The 17960-nt window shown below is 41.2% G+C and overlaps 1 protein-coding gene across 2 annotated transcripts in view; it reads left to right on the forward strand.

The window, feature by feature from the left end:
- lnx2a (ligand of numb-protein X 2a) overlaps window positions 1-17960 on the forward strand; it is a 186886-nt gene that overhangs the window by 68878 nt on the left and 100048 nt on the right. The window lies entirely within an intron of this gene.

Raw genomic sequence — 17960 nt, forward strand, 5'->3', positions numbered from 1 at the left:
CATATTCCTGTAAACTGTTAATAAAAATAGCTAATTTGCGTTTTTCGTGCCATAGGCCATTTAATGATTCAGCAATTCTACCTAAAGGAAAACACTGATCAGTTTTGTGTATCATATAATTTTGCCAAGACTGTAAAGCATGTTCTTCTTTTGTGAAATTTGTCAGCCGGTTGAATATGATGTGCTAAGAATTCAAGAAATTGTTAAGTGGGAATAGCTTTATGCCATGGATCTGGAATTCTATACAATGCAAAGCAGTGCAATACATTAGAATTCTATGCTTTTATAAAATATGTACTTTGCTGGAGTTAATTAATGGATGCTGGTAGTGAAGAAACTGGAACTGGTATCCTTTTACATTTTAGAATAAATTCTGCCATAAGCTGATTTCTGTTCAGTATTTTTCAGTTTAGGAATATTTAAGGTACCACATGATTATTGCTAATAAAACCTAAATGGTGCTTGTCGGGAATTTGTGGTTTGTAGGGACAAAAAATGAAGTGGTGTCTTAACTCAGAGGTACAGTACGTGTAAGTGAGTCATGTCAGTCATAATATGAGTGATTTATTCTCCATAAAATAGGACTCCCAGCATTTATTCTATTTATGTAATGTATGTGCCATATATAATTCGTAATTTTAAATATCTTAAAATTCTACTGTCCAGTGCACTTGCCGGGTCTGCCTATGGAATGATGCTATTCCATGGTTTGGTGATGTGGCCCAGTACATTTTTTGAGCATCAGTTTGAAGCTGGAGCTTGGAAAGTGAAGTCATGTAACATGGGAGAATAAGGGGAAGTTGGGATTTGATTGGCTGAGTTTGCATGCTATTACTATTGGTTTATACTTCATCATACTTATAGTGCAATTGACATTCATGTTATTTTAATGCTTTTGATTGTTGCATGCATCTTGGCATGGCACTAATACATATGGTAACTCATGGGAAATGTAAGCCACTGGTGTATAAATGAGCAAATCCTTTTCATCAATCAAGTAAATTGCTAGGTCACTGAAGTGAAAGTTTTCATATTATGGTGTGCAGCATGTATATTTATATCTACTGTACAGACATGTACATCACCAGTTACCTTATTAAACATTATTGTACAAAGAATATTTTCTGTTATAAAGAGGACACTGTTTCAGATACAAATTCTACTCATTGCTAATTTTAGCTATGGATAGAATTTACCTGTGGTTATTGCGAGCATTATACATCAAAAAGCTAACATGATGAAACAAAACTGAACAGGACTGATCTAGTAAAGCAGACAACCAGTCAACAGCCACTGTTGCCTCTGGTCAAATCTCCCACTAGGACGTTTACTGCAATTGCCAGAATGGCTTGTTTACTACTTCTGGATGCTGGTTTAAAATGGAGAGATTGCTTCTTGGAAAGCTGAAGATAAATGGATTATATCTGAGCTGAAAATTGAATACTATGAAGGAATTGCTGTTTTTAACCTGTATGAGCACGACAAGTGAAAATCTTTCCAAAGTCTGTGTGGTTAAATATGCTTCGGTATTAAGAACTATTATTTCAACTTGTAATAGCAACTGCAGGTAGTTGTTCTCAGTACACAGTAGAAAACCATTTTGATGGTTTCACAGCCCCAGATTGCATGATTCCCTATCTGTTTGTACATTACTTTCTTTTTCTTTCCCCTCCTCTTTCCTTCCTTTTTCCCTCAATCTCTCCCTCCCCACCTGTCCTAAACGACAAAAAGGTGGTTGTTATAATCAATGACAACTTGCATTTATATAGCAGATAGGACACCAAGGTTACGAACAGTCTGGTTCAGTCTGAGACAGTGGCCAGGGAGGGGTTGGAATCGGTGGCTAGGAAACGGAGTTTGTGGCGGGTGTCAAAGACAATGGCTTCAGTCTTCCCAATGTTTAATTGGAGATTAAATAAGTCGATCAAAGGTCTTGCAAAATTACATGCGGTTTACATGTGGTTCTGATTTCTGCTTGACTTTTTTTAGCCTACATAATTGTCCACATATATGCAGTCTTTCCATGTAGCTGTTTACTTATAAGAAACAGCATACAGGCAGGCATCAAATGCAAACTTGGCTTTGAATTGTACATGGCATTTAGAAAAAAACATGAATTCAGAGAGAGCATTTAACTGTTCAAATTTAGAACAAAAAAGTTGGTGCATCATAACCACCCTTGACACATCCAGCATTTAACCTAGTTAGGAGCCAGATTTGTTGGAAGCTGCTTACTGTGGTGCAAATAGTTTTCATTCTATCCCTGATTTGTCACATAGGGCAGCATTCTGTTGGTGCTGAGTAAAACAGACTAAAAGTTTATAGCAATAGCAACCTATGATTCCCATTAACGTGAAACTGTAAATTACTTTATTCCGCCACAATTTTTCCCCTTCTCTCCTGAAGGTCTGGACTTCTTGCAGAGAGAAGGCTCCATGAGAGCTGGGTGATTCCAGTACCTTGATCAAGTAGCCATTGCTGAAGTATGAATACTTGATGTATGGCCAAGCTATTCAATTGCATGGGGCATCACAGCCAAACCTGATTCCAATCCTGTCATTATTCAACGTTAACATATGCATATTTCTAGATTAATTTTTCTTCCATCCCTAATCCAGGGATTCTAAAGCCATAATATTGTAGACTTACCATTGCCCTACTAAAGATTTACAAGGATGATACCAGAACTGAGAGCGTATACCTACCAGGAAAGATTGAACAAGCTGCAGCTCTTTCCTCTAGGAAAGAGAAGGCTGATAGACGTCTTTAAGATTATAAAATGGTTTGACAGGGTAGTCGTAGAGAAGATGCTTCCACTTGTAGGAGAGACCAAAACTAGGGTCATAAATATAAAACAGTCTCTAATAAATCCAATAAGGAATTCAGGAGAAACTTCTTTACCCGGAGAGTGAGAACTGGCATGGAGCATTTGGGCCGAATGGCCTGTTTCTGTATTGTACATTCTATGTAAAACTGTGATCGAACTTGGGAATTTCCTGATCTTTATGGCTCAGTTACTCTCTTAATAAACTCACTGAGTCAAAGGAGAGCTCTTAAATTACTTTTTACTTGCATTTTACCACTCTGTTCTTGAGTTTTAGGGGATTATTATGTTTTGAGATGCTTATTGAGAATGGGTAATTAATGGGAAATAAAGACTGAGGGAGCATTGTAAGGAAGATGAATAAAATAATAGATTGGAATTTCATACAAAACAGTAACACAGTCGAATGATTCAGATTACTTATACACCGTAATGTTGGGTTTCTTGTTGAGTAAATTAAGGGAGTAATTGTAAGAGTCTGCACTTGTAAGAGGGGTGGCATAATCCCCTGCTACCAGCAGCACAAAGCACAAATTTGGATGTACGCATCGAAACTACAGTACAGAAACAGGCCATTCGGCCCAACTGTTCCATGCTGGCATTTATGTTCTGCACAAGCTTCCACCCTCCCTACTTCATGGATGAATAAAGAAATAAGGACAAAATTGAAACTAAAGAAAAAGGCACACTCTAAATACATAGTCAACAAGGGATAGGATGACAAAAGGGAATACGAAAAGGTTAGGAAAAAAGTTTTTAAAAAAAACAATTAGGAAGGCAAAGAGAAACTATGAAATTAAATTATCAATGAAAATAAAAATAAATAATAAAGTACATAAATAACAAAAGAAAAATCAGGATAGGGATACGCACAATAAACTGACTGGTAATGACAACGAAATGGCAGAAATATTAAATAATTACTTTACCTCAGTATTTACCAGGGAGACTAACGTGGTGGACATGACATTAGAAGAAGAGATCAAAAAAGATATAGAGATTTAAGATGGAAAGGGGGGAGATAATTGATAAACTAACCAAACTTAGACAGGATAAAACCCCTGGAATGGATGGATTGCATCCGTGCATATTGAAAGAAATTAGGGAAAGGATAGCAGAGGCACTAATACATATATATAAAAATTCATTAGAAAAGGGAATGGTGCCAGAGAACTGGCTGACAGCTAATGTGATTCCTATATTTAAAAAGGGAGATAGAACAAATCCAGGGAACTATAGACCAATTAGCTTAACATTGGTGGTAGGAAAGATAATGAAATCCTCACTCAAAGGTATAAAAGAAAAATAACTAGAAACCAAAAATATAATAAAGAATAGTCAGCATGGATTTCAAAAGGGAAAGTCATGCTTGACCAACCTCATTGAATTCTTTGTCTACCCTTTCTGTTACTTCAAAGGTAATGCAGTAGGTGTAATATATTTGGATTTTCAAAAGGCCTTCGATAAGGTACCATAGAGTAAACTCATGACTAAGGTCAGAGCATGTGGAATCAGGGGACAAGTAGCAGAATGGCTAGCAAGCTGGCTACAAAACAGAGAAGAGAGTAGGGGTAAAGTTAGTTACTCAAACTGGCAAAAAATGGGAAGTGGTGTTCCACAAGGATCAGTGCTGGGATCACTGTTGTTCGCCATTTACATAAACGATTTGGACTCTGGAATCAGAAGTACAATTTCAAAATTTGCAGACGACACCATATTAGGATGTATAGTTACTTCCGAGGAGGACTGCAACAAAATACGGGAAGACATTAATAAACTTGCAGAATGGGCCTGTAATTGGCAAATTAATTTCAATATAGATAAGTGTGAGGTATTACATTTTGGTAGGAAGAATAAGGAGGCCACATACTGCTTGGATAATATGAGTCTGAATGGGGTAGAGGAGCAGAGGGATCTGGGGGTACAGATACACAAATCACTAAAGTAGCAACACAGGTTAATAAGGCCATAAGAAAAGCAAACCAAGCATTGGGGTTCATTTCTAGAGGGATAGATGCATGCTCTTGTTACAGACTGATGGTGTATTTAATCATGACAATTTCCATATTGAAGGGGAAACAAGAAAGTGAACCTAGTGTGCTGGTCAGCATAGCTTCTATGCCATCATCATACTGAATATCATTACTGTATTGCGACTTGGTACCTATAGCACTCCAGCTTCCTGCTTAGGGGTGAAGAGGGGCGGGAAGTCAGACCCAACCCAGACTGCTGGGTGCATACTCACCATTGGTGCTAGCTATGGGTCCAAGTGATCTTTAACAGTGCTGGGCCTTGGAGCATAATAATATAGAGTGCATCTGTCAGATATTGGTATGCAATGAGTGGGAGGTTCTTTGTAACTTTGGATAAAACTTATTTGTGATTTGATTGAAATAAGTTTATTTTTAAAAAACTGGTAATGAAGACAGAGAACCTACCAAACCCATAATGCATTGTAAAATGTTAGACAAATTAAAGGTTGAGCATCAACCAGTGATATTTTTAACACTTAATGTAAAATGTTGCTGCATTCAGATTGCATTTTTTAAAACTTTTTTTAATCTGTTTACTGTCATTGCAAAGGAAGTAAATGTTTTATATATAATTATTTTAAAATGTTAGCGTTTTCTCAGAGCTTGGGTTGAGTTACATCAAAACCACTGCACAGAAACAGGCCACTCAGCCCAACTGGTCTATGCTGACGTTTATGCTCCACATGAGCTTCACCCTACTTCATCTAACTCTATCAGGATACCCTTCTATTCCTTTCTCCCTCGTAACTTATCTAGCTTCTCCTTAAATGCATCTATGTTATTTGCCTCAACTACTCCTTGTGGTAGAACGTTCCATATTCTTACCACTCTTTGGGTAAAGAAGTTTCTCCTGAATTCCCTATTGGATTTAGTGGCGATTATTTTATATTTATGACCTCTGGTCTTGGACTCCCCCACAAGTGGAAACATTTCTCTACGTCTACCCTATCATTATCTTAAAGACCGCTATCAGGTCACCCCTCGGCCTTCTCTTTTCTAGAGAAAAGAGCCCTAGCCTGTTCAGCCTTTCCTGATGAGGATATCCTCTTAGTTCTGGTATCATCCTTGTAAATCTTTTTTGCACACTTTCCAATGCCTCTACATCCTTTCTATAATATGGAGACCAGAACTGTGCACAATACTCTGTGTGGTCTAACCAAGGTTCTATACAAGTTTAACATAACTTTTTTGCTTTTCAATTCTATCCCTCTAGAAATGAACCCTAGTGCTTGATTTGCCTTTTTTATGATGTGGAGATGCCGGTGATGGACTGGGGTTGACAAATGTAAACAATCTTACAACACCAAGTTATAGTCCAACAATTTTATTTGAAAATCACAAGCTTAAATTGTTGGACTATAACTTGGTGTTAAATTCAAATAAAATTGGTGTAAAATAACTTGGTGTTAGACTATAACTTGGTGTTGTAAGATTGTTTACATTTGCCTTTTTTATGGCCTTATTAACCTGCATCGCTACTTTGTGATTTGTGTATCTTTACCCTTAGATCCTTTGCTCCTCTATCCCATTTAGACTCTTATTATCCAAGCAATATGTGGCCTACTTATTTTTCCTACCAAAATGTAGCACCTCACACTTATCTATATTGAAATTCATGTGGCAATTACGTGCCCATTCTGCAAGTTTATTAATGTCTTCTTGCATTTTGATGCATTCTTTCTTTCTATTAACTACATCTAATTTGGTGTTTTCGGCAAATTTTGAAATTGTACTTCCGATTCCCGAATCCAAATCGTTAATGTAAATTGTGAAGAACAATGGCACCGATCCCTGTGGTACATCACTTCCCACCTTTTGCCTGTCTGAGTAGCTACCCTTATCCCTTACTCTGCTTTCTGCTTTGTAGCCAACTTGCTATCCATTCTGCTACCTGTCCCTTGACTCCATATGCTCTGACCGTAGCCATAAGTCTACAATGTGGTACCTTATCGAAGGCCTTTTGAAAATCCAAATATATTACATCTACTGCATTACCCTTGTCTACTCCTCCTGTTACTTCTTCAAAGAATTTAGTAAGGTTGGTCAAGCATAACTTTCCCTTCTGAAATCTGTGCTGACCATTCTTTATTATGTTTTCATTCTCTAGATGTCTTTCTGTTACAGCTTTGAGTAAAGATTCCATTATCCATCATCACCACACGGACTGCAGCGGTTCAAGAAGGCGGCTTACCACCACCTTCTCAAGGGCAATTAGGGATGGGCAATAAATGCTGCCCTTGCCAGCGACGCCCATATCCCATGAACGAATAATAAGAAAAATCTTTCCTACCACAGACGTTCAGCTAACTGGCCTATAGTTCCCTGGACTTGTTCTGCCTCCCTTTTTAAATATAGGAATCACATTAGCTGCCCACCAGTCCTCTGGCACTTTTCCCTTTTCTAGTGAGTAATTGTAATAGTGCCTCTGCTATCTCCTCCCTAACTTCTTCTAATATTCGTGGATGCAATCCATCTAGATCAGGGTCTTAATGTCATGCCCACTTAGTTAGTCTCCCTGGCAAATACGGAGGCAAAGCAACTATTCAATATTTCAGCTATTTCGCAGCCGTTACGTGTAACTTCATCTTATGTATCCCTTAGTGGCCCTATCCCTATTCTGATTTTTCTTTTGTTATAGATGTGTCTTTACTATTTTTATATTCCTTGATAATTTAAGCTTGTTGTTCCTCTTTGCTTTTATAATTGCTTTTTTAACTTCTTTCCTAACCTCTTCATATCCCCTTTTGTCATCCTCTCCTTTATTGTCTATGTACTTAAAGTGTGTATTTTTCTTTAGTTTCAAATTTACTCGTAACTCTTTATTCATCCATGGTGTTTCATTATTGGCTAGTTTGCTCTTGCTTTTTAGAAGAATATATTTCTCATGAACTCTGTTGATCACCATTTTGAATATTATCCACTGCTGTTCTATTTCTTTGTCAAAACTTTTTTTCAGTTTATCTCCCCTAGTTCCATTCTCATCCCTGTAAAATTAGCTTTTTTCCAATCTATTACTTTGGTCTTTGACTTATTTATGTCTTTCTCAATCATTTTAAACCTTGTATTTAAATAAGGTCTTGTTCTGATCATTTGATTCGGTGGTTCAGTCAATGTTACCATCTAGTAATTTGATTGGTTCATGACAATAATATGACCAATGCCTCAAATACTCTTCATGATTTAATTGGCCCTTGGGAATTATGATGCAACTAACTTTATTATTCCTCTTAATTAGATTGGTCTGACAACCATGTGACCCCAAAACTGAGGGCTAGTTGGAAATTTTTTCCCCCATTAGGGGGTCACTTTAGTACCTTGCCTCTCTCCCGTCCTGTATGCTGCTTGACCGCGCCATCTACATGTGCCTCCTTGAGACAGTCCCACTATCTCTATTCTCAGCTATGGCCATCTGGCACAAGCTGCAAAAGTGCAGAAACTCAGTCTGCCTGTGATTTCTCTGCTTCTATCCACCCAACTGGTGCTCTCTCAGCCTGGATCTATGCTCACTCTTTCCTTCCCAACATAAACTCCAGCCTTCTGCTCAGGCAGGTGCATGACCAGTGCTACAACTTTACTTTCACTTAGGCAGCTCCCATTAGTCTAATATGGCCAAGCAGTGAGGATTAGCAGTTGAATAGGGCCTATGCTGGAGTGAAGTTGAGTAGATCCAAGACACAGCAGCAAGGTAATGCAAAATCCACCAATTAAGTAAATGTACTTAAACTCAGGATCAACATATTGAATAAAATTATATGTAACCAGATGCTACAAGCCTTAAAAGTAATTTGACAGAACTGCAGCTATATGCTGCTACTGAAAATCCTGAACTGATAGCCTCCACTGAGGCATAGTTGGATTTCAAGAATGGGTCTGAAATCAGCTTGCATTAGTTGGCATTGTTTAAGAAAGTTTGATTAGGTACAAGTGTTAAGAAAACAATAACAGTAGTTGAGCAAGGGATGTTACAAATGGAGTAAATAATGGGGCAACATTCTGGTTCCAAACCAGGATTACTACCTGTGATACAGACCAACAAATCAAGGGTGAGATGATGATCTGCAGCTGTACAACCAAATCAGTAAAGTAGCAAAATGAAGGGAAGGTAATTGTGACAGGAGATTTCAATTATCCATTTATCAGGTAGATAAAAGAGCAGCAGGCACAAGAAATTTGAGGCCCCAAGAGGCATTTATTGAGGCAATCATTGATTGCTTTTTAACTCAACATGTGTGGGACAAGTATAAGAGGAGTCTATAATATTGGATTTAGTATCTAGCTATGAACACCAGCTGATAGGTGACCTGGAGATGGGGGAATACCTTGAGAATTCAGACCATTCCATTGTAAGATGTAAAATATAGGGCTGTTGCAAATTTAGGAATAATAATATGATGGTGCCACATTTCAAAAATGCTTGTTTTACAAAAATGAAGAGACGTTTAAGTGGGAGAGAGAGCTGGGTGCAGATAAATGTAACACAAAAGTGGATACTTTTTTAAGTCCTGAAAAGAAAGGAATCCTTGCATATCCCTTTTGATAAGGAAAGAATATATGAGAGGAAAGTCCAATAATCAAATGGGGATTTAATTTGGCAACTTTCACTCCAGAAGAAGCAGTTAGGTTTTTTTTGTTCTTAGGATGTGGGTGACACTGGCAAGCCATTATTTATTGCCCATTCCTAGTAACCTTGAGGGCAGAAACAGTCAACTATGTTGTGTGGGACTGGAGTCACATGTAGGCCAGACTGGCTAGGGGATGGCAGGTTCCCTTCACTGAAGGACATTAGTGAACCAGTTGAGTTTGTAAATAAGAACATACGAAATAGGAGTAGGTCATACGGCCCCTCGAGGCTACTCCGCCATTCAGTAAGATCATGGCTGATCTTCGACCTCAACTCTACTTTTCCCTCCTGATCCCCCATATCCCTCGATTCCCTTAGAGTCCAAAAAGCTATCGATTTCCGCCTTGAATATACTCAACAACTGAGCATCCAAAGCCCTCTGGGGTAGAGAATTCCAAAGATTCACAACCCTCTGGGCGAAGAAATTTCTATTCATCTCAGTCCTACATGGCTGACCCCTTATCCTGAGACTAAGCCCCCTAGTTCTAGACTCTCCAGCCAGGGGAAACAGCCTCACAGCATCTACCCTGTCATGCCCTCTCAGAATCTTATCTGCTTCAATGAGATCACCTCTCATTCTTCTAAACTCCACAGAGTATAGGCCCATTCTACTTGATCTCTCCTCATAGGACAACCCCCTCATCCCAGGAATCAATCTAGTGAACCTTCGTTGCACTGCCTCTAAGTCAAGTATATCCTTCCTTAGATAAGGAGATCAAAACTGTACACACTACTCCAGGTGTGGTCTCACCAAGGCTCTCTACAATTGCAGCAAGACTTCCTTACTCTTGTACTCTAACCCCCTTGCAATAAAGGCCAACCTACCATTTACCTTCCTATTTCCTTGCTGTACCTGCATGTTAACTGTCTGTTTCGTATACGACGCCCAAATCCCTCTGAACACCAAAATTTAATAGTTTCTCACCATTTAAAAAATATTCTGTTTTTCTATTCTTCCTACCAAAGTGAGTAACCTCACATTTCCCCACATCTTACTCCATCTGCCACCTTCTCGCCTACTCATTTAACCTGTCCATACCGCTTTGCGGACTCTTCGAGCCCGATTTTACCAGGCCTGCGGGTTTCCGGCGGGTTGGGTTTCGGGAGCGTGGTCAACACGCTCGGTGAAATTAGTGGGTTGCCCGCGCGATCGTAGCAGGCAATCCACTAATGGGATCCAATTACCTGCTCCTCTGGGCTCCGTGCTGCTGGTCTGCGCGTCGGGCGGGCTGCGCATGCGCAGTACGATCTGTCAGCTGGAGGCTCTCTAGTTGAAGGGGCAGTCCTCCACTGACAGATGCTGCAACCAATAGAACACATTACAGCATGGAGCAGCCCAGGGGGAAGGCTGCTCCCAGTTTAATGATGCCTCACCCCAGGTATCACCAGATGGGGTGAGGAGGAGGGGGAGGACAGAGATCTTCCACCCGGCGGGCGGGAGGAAGCGGCCTGCCTCTGCCACCAAGACGGCCTGGCTCGAGGTGGCAGAGGAGGTCACCTGCACCACCAACATATCGCCCACCTGCATACAGTGCAGGAGGCGCTCCAATGACCGCAGTAGGTCAGCCACAGTGAGAACACGTAGTCTTTCCCCTACACTCCGTCTGCCACACCACTGCCCCCACCCCACATCTCCTTCGGCACTGCCAACACCACTCTGTCACATCACCCCTCATACCCACTCAAACCCCATCCTCATCTTATCTGCACCTACTCACCTCGCGAGTACTCACCCCGCCACTAACACGCAACCCAATCCTCATATAATCTCATGGCTCTATCCCATACGCACCCTCTCGTGCATCTCCCTCACGGCCAGGCAGCGTAAGGCAAACGTGTCGTGAGCATGAAGGGGATGCACAAGGGTGTTTGAGGGTTTGTCATGGGTGTTACCTATATTGAATTTCAGAACAACTCACATCACATATTATATTGGCACCACCACTGCCATGTCTCCGCGAATCCTTTCTGTTTTGTGCAATAATGCCCGCTCCTGGGTATCACTATGAGGACCCACCACTGATGCCACCCATTGTGTCACTGCAGAGTATGTGCAGGTGTATTTGCACGTACTCTGCAGACGACGCAGACGACTGAGAGACATCGGCGGTGTACCCGGCTGCACCCTGGAAGGATGCGGAGGAGAAGTTGTGGAGGGCAGTGGTGACTTTGGCAACGACAGGTAAGCAGATGGTGCTGGGGCCAGCCAGGAGCAGCTCGGCATGAAAGAGGCTGCAGATGTCCACGACTACATGTCGAGTGAATCTGCGCCTCCGTGTGCACTGCTGCTCGGAGAGGTCCGGGGAGCTGCGCCTCGGTCTGTGGACCCTGTGGCGAGAATAGTGCCCTCTGCGACGCGTCTCTCTCTGCGGTAGCCCTCCCTCCTGCTGTACAGGTGGATGTGTCACAGCACTCTGTTGTGGAGCTCCACGTGTCAGAGGTGGATGGCGAGGCTGGTGATGCTGTTCGCCCTCCGAGGGGGTCGTGACTGCAGCTACGACGGCCCCCATCTGCAATATGTACATCTGAGGGGGTCCGCAAGGTAGGCACATGTCTCCGGACCCCGGGGTGAGTGTGCAGGTTGGTGACTTTGACCGTCAGGAGGGGGGGTGGTGGAGGCCACACTTTGTCCCAAGTGACAGAGCGGCCTCCTGCAATGGGTGAGGGTCTCCCCGCCCCCCCCCCCCCACCACCTGTCAAATGGACCTTTGCAGCTGCCACAGGCTGACGGCTGCAACACGTCCAGTTCAACTAGGACTGTTTCCCCCAGTGTGTGAAACAGTCCCATGTTTCTCCAAAATCACACACAGTCCCTTAATCAGGTGAGTTAATGACCTGAACAAGCGAAATAAATACTGTCAAGTGGCATCCCGCTGGCTTTAATTGCCTGCGGGATTCCCACCAGCGGGGGCTACGCACGCACCCCTGCACGTCATCGGGGAACCCGGAAGTGGGCGGGATCGTGGCGCGATCCGGTCACGTGCCTGGATATCGGGATTTTCGGGGCCCCCCCGCTGGAAACGCACAGGAAACCCGCCGGTAAAATCGAGCCCTTCATGTCCTCCTCGCAGCTTACTTTCCCACCTAGCTATGTATCGTCAGCAAACTTGGATACGTTACACTTGGTCCCTTCATCTAGGTTATTAATATAGATTGTACATAACTGAGGCCCAAGCACTGATCCTTGCGGCACCCCACTAGTTACAGCCTGCCAACCTGAAAATTACCCGTTTATTCCTACTCTCTGTTTTCTGTCCGTTAACCAATCCTCTATCCATGCTAATATATCACCCCCAATCCCATGAGCCCTTATCTTGTGTAACAATCCTTTGTATGGCACCTTATTGAATGCCTTTTGAAAATCCAAATATATCACATCCACGGCTTCCCCTTTATCTACGCTAGTTACCTCCTCAAAAAGCTCTAACAGATTTGTCAAACACGATTTCCCTTTCATAAAACGAGGTTGACTCTGCCTAATCATATTATGATTTTCTAAGTGCCCCCTTACCACATCCTTAATAATAGATTCCAGCATTTTCCCAACTACTGACGTCAGGCTAACTGGCCTGTAGTTCTCTGATTTGTCTCTCCCTCCTTTCTTGAATAGTGGTGTTACATTTGTTACTTCCTCAAAGAACTCTAATAAATAGTAACAGCAACGTGGATAAAGGGGATTCTGTGGATGTGGTGTGCTTGGATTTCCAGAAAGCTTTTGACAAGGTGCCACATCAAAGGCTACTACACAAAATAAGAGCTCATGGTGTAGGGGGTAACATATTAGCATGGATAAAGGATTGGTTAGCTAATAGAAAACAGAGAGTAGGCATAAATGGGTCATTTTCAGGTTGGCAAGATGTAACGAGTGGAGTGCCACAGGGATCAGTGCTTGGGCCTTAACTATTTACAATCTATATCAATGACTTGGATGAAGGGACCGAACGTATGGTTGCTAAATTTTCTGATGACACAAAGGTAGGTATGAAAGTAAGTTGTGAAGAGGACATAAGGAGTCTGCAAAGAGACATAGATAGGTTAAGTGAGTGGGCAAAAATTTGGTAGATGGAGTATAATGTGGGAAAATGTGAACTTGTCCACTTTGACAGGAGGAATAGAAAAGCAGTATATTATTTAAATGGTGAGAGATTGCAGAACCCTGAGGTACAGAGGGATTTGGGTGTCCTAGTACATGAATCATAAAAAGTTAGTATGCAGGTACAGCAAGTGATTAGGAAGGCAAATGGAATGTTATCATTTATTGCAAGGGGAATGGAATATAAAAGTAGAGATGTTTTGCTACAGTTGTACAGGGCATTGGTGAGACCACATCTAGAATGCTGTGTGCAGTTTTGGTCTCCTTATTTAAGAAAGGACATAATTGCTTTGGAGGCGGTTCAGAGAAGGTTCACTCGACTGATTCCTGGGATAAGGGGATTATCTTATGAGGAAAGGTTGGACAAGTTGGGCCTGTTTACACTGGGGTTTAGAAGAATGAGAGGAGATGTTATTGAAACATATAAGATCCTGAGGGGACTAGAAGGGGTAGGTGCTGAGAGGATGTTTCCCCTTGTGGGAGAGACTAGAACTAGTGGCCAGAGTTTAAAAATAAGGGGTCTCCCATTTAAGACAGAGATGAGGAGAATTTTTTTCTCTGAGGGTCGTGAGTCTGTGGAACTCCCTTCCCCAGAGAGCGGTGGAGGCAGGGTCATTCAATATTTTTAAGGCTGAGTTAGGTAGATTCCTGATCAACAAGGGGGTCAAAGGTTCTAGTAGATAGACTGGAAAGTAGGGTTGAGGTCACAATCAGCCATGATCTTATCAAATGGCAGAGAAGGCTCGAGGGGCCAAATGGCCTACTCCTGCTCTTAATTCGTATGTTCATATGTAACTTCCAATCGACTGGAACCGTTCTAGAATCTAGGAAATTTTGGAAGATCACAACCCGTGCATCCACTATCTCTGCAGCCACATCTTTTAGAACCTTAGGATGTAGGCCATCAGGTCCAGGGGATTTGTCGGCTTTTAGTCCCATTAGTTTCTCCAGTACTTTTCTTTACTAATCTTAATTAGTTTAAGTTCCTCGCTCTCATTAGTCCCTTGGTTCCCCACTATTTCTGGTATGTTTTTTGTGTCTTCTACTGTGAAGAAGATACAAAATATTGGTTAAACGTGTCTGCCATTTCTTTTCCCCTTTATAATATCTCCTGTCTCAGCCTCTAAGGGACCCACATTTACTTTCAATACTCTCTTTGTTTTTTACATACTTGTAGAAGCTCTTACAATCTGTTTGTTTTTATATTTCTTGCTAGTTTACTCTCATTCTATTTTCTCCCTCTTTATCAACTTTTTGGTCATCCTTTGCTGGTTTCTAAAACTCTCTCAAACCTCAGGCTTACTGCTCTTCTTGACAACATTATAAGCCTATTCTTTTAATCTAATACTATCCTTGATGTCTTTAGTTAGCCACAGATGGATCACTTTTCCGTGGAGTTTTTAGTCCTCAATGGAATGTATATTCGTTGAGAATTATGAAATTTTTCTTTAAATATTCACCATTGCTTATCTACCATCATACCCTTTAATCTAATTTCCCAATCAACCTTAGCCAACTCACCCCTCATACCTATGCATTTGGCTTTTTTTTAAGTTTAATACTCTAGTTTCGGACTTAAATACGTCACTCTTGAACTCAATTTGAAATTCATCATATTGTGATCACTCTTCCCCAGAGGATCCCTTACTATGAGATTACTAATTAACCCTATCTCATTACACAAGATAAGATCTAAAATAGTCTGTTCCCTGGTTGGTTCCACAACGTATTATTCTAGGAAACTGCTTTGAATGCATTCCAAGAGCTCATCTTCCAAACTACTTTTGCTAATTTGATTTGCCTAGTCTATATGAAGATTAAAGTCCCCTGTGATGATTTTATTACCTTTGTTACAACCACTCTTATTTCTTGATTAATACTCTGTCAACCAGCATAATTACTGTTAGGGGGGTCTATAAACTAATCCCATCAGTGTTTTCTGCCCTTTGTTATTTCTTATCTCCACCCATACAGATTCTACTTCCTGATCTTCTGAGTCAAGATCCTTTCTCACTACTGTCTTTATGTTATCCTTTATTGTCAGGGCTACCCACCCCCCCCCCCACGTTTTCCATTTTGTCTGTCTTTTTGAAAAGTCAAGTACCCTGGAATATTTAGTTCCCAATGTTGGTCACCTTGCCACCATATCTCAAGAATGGCTACTAGATCAAACCCATTTATCTCCGTTTGTGTCATTAATTCATCTGTGTTGTTAGGAATGCTTCATGCATTCAGATAAAGCGCTTTTAATTTTAATTTTTTACTTTTTTTTCCCCCTGATTTGACCTTATTCACTGATGCACTATTACCGTTAAACTCTCTGTCCCTTCCTGACACACTCTGCCTATCTTTACCCAAATCGCTACTCTGCTCTATGTCCTTGACTTTTCTCTTTTTAGATTTATAAATTTACCCTTACCTGACTTTTTGAATTCAGTTTCACAACTTGCATTGGTGGGATCTAAATTCAGGATCCCTGGGTTGCTTGACTAGTACTATAATGATTAGGTTACTGGACCCAGTAAAGCTCAGTTTCGATGAGGTCCCTGCTCAATTGCCTTCTTTCTAGACCAAAGATCTTGAGCTATTCTAATCCTTCCTCAAAGCATATCCGTTTTGCACATGGGATCAGCCTAGTTGCTTTTCTTACTTCCAATGTCTTTTATATCTTTTATAGTATGTGAGTATCGGAATAGGAGAATAGACCAGATGAATGCGTGGCTGGAGGGATGGTGCAGGAGGGAGGGATTTAGATTCCTGAGGAATTGGGACCAATTCTTGCGAAGGTGGGACCTGTACAAACAGGACGGGTTGCACCTCAACAGATCCGGGACTAATATCCTCACAGTGGGGTTTGCTACTGCTGTTGGGGAGGGTTTAAACTAGAGTGGCAGGGGGATGGGAACCTGAGTGAGGAGTCAGAAGAGAGTAAAGTTGAAAGCAGCATGAGAGGGGAGGACCCAGGGGAAATTTACAATACAAATAGTTGTTCAAGCACAAGATAAAGGGGAAAGTGTAGAGCAGCAGAAAGAAAGTGTAGTTTAGGCACTACAGATCAAGTGAAAACTAGAAGGTGTAAAGCGATTAACCCAGCATCAAAGCCGAAGGACAGGCTAGGGTGTGTGGCCCAACTAAGAGTTCTATATACAAACGCACGGAGTATAAGGAATAAATTAAATGAACTACAGGCACAAATTCAAATTGGAGGGTATGACATGATAGCTATTACTGAGACATGGCTGCATGATGGTCAGGATTGGGAACTAAATATACCAGGTTATAAGGTATACAGGAGAGATAGGGAAAATGGAAGAGGGGGAGGTGTAGCCTTAATGATTAGAGACAAAATCACTTCAATGATAAAGGAGGATATAACGAGAGGTAAGCAGCCAACAGAGACCTTATGGGTTGAATTGAGAAATGGGAAAGGATCTAAGACTATAGTGGGAGTTGTGTATAGGACCCCTGGCAGCAGCTCTGAAGTGCTAGATTGTATAAATGCAGACATTAGACATTAGATAAGGCATAGTAGTCTTCATGGGGGACTTTAACCTTCACATAGATTGGGAAAAGCGGACTAGCAACTGTCAGAAAGGTAGTGAATTTCTTGAGTGTGTCCGGGATAGTTTTCTACAGCAGTATGTCATAGAGGCAATGAGGGGGCAAGCCATACTAGATTTAGTAATGAGTAATGAATCAGATTTAATTAACAGCTTAACTGTGCATGAACATCTATCCAATAGCGATCATAACACGATCGAGTTCAAGGTAGTGTTTGAAAGGGAAAAAAGTGAATCAGCTGCTAAGATTCTAGACTTGGGTAAGGCCAACTTCAATGGGATGAGACAGAGACTGTCCACAGTAAACTGGGCAAATCTGTTAATGGGTAAAACGACTGATGATCAGTGGGAAATGTTTAAAGAAACATTTAACGTGATACAGAACCGGTTTATACCCCTGAGGGGCAAGAACTCTACTTGCCAAAAAAAACAGCCACGGACAACTGAAGAGGTAAGTGACAGTATAAGACATAAAGAAAGGGCATACAAAAAGGCAAAAAATGGCACAGATCCTGGCGAATGGGAAAGATACAAAGGGTCACAAAACAGATAGTAAGAGCTACAAAAAGAGTATGAAAAGAAATTTGCAAGAAATATCAAAATCAATACAAAGAACTTTTATAGTTATATTAGGAGAAAGAGGGTGGTCAGGAGCAGTGTTGGCCCCTTAAAAACTGAAAGTGGGGATATTGTCATTGATAATGGGGAAATGGCAGACATGTTGAATAACTACTTTGTGTCAATATTTACAGTAGAAAAAGAGGATAGCATGCCGGAAATCCCAAGAAAACTAATATTGAATCGGGGTCAGGGACTCAATAAATTTAAC

Source organism: Heptranchias perlo, chromosome 6 (genome assembly GCF_035084215.1).
Source record: "Heptranchias perlo isolate sHepPer1 chromosome 6, sHepPer1.hap1, whole genome shotgun sequence".
Lineage (NCBI taxonomy): Eukaryota > Metazoa > Chordata > Chondrichthyes > Hexanchiformes > Hexanchidae > Heptranchias > Heptranchias perlo.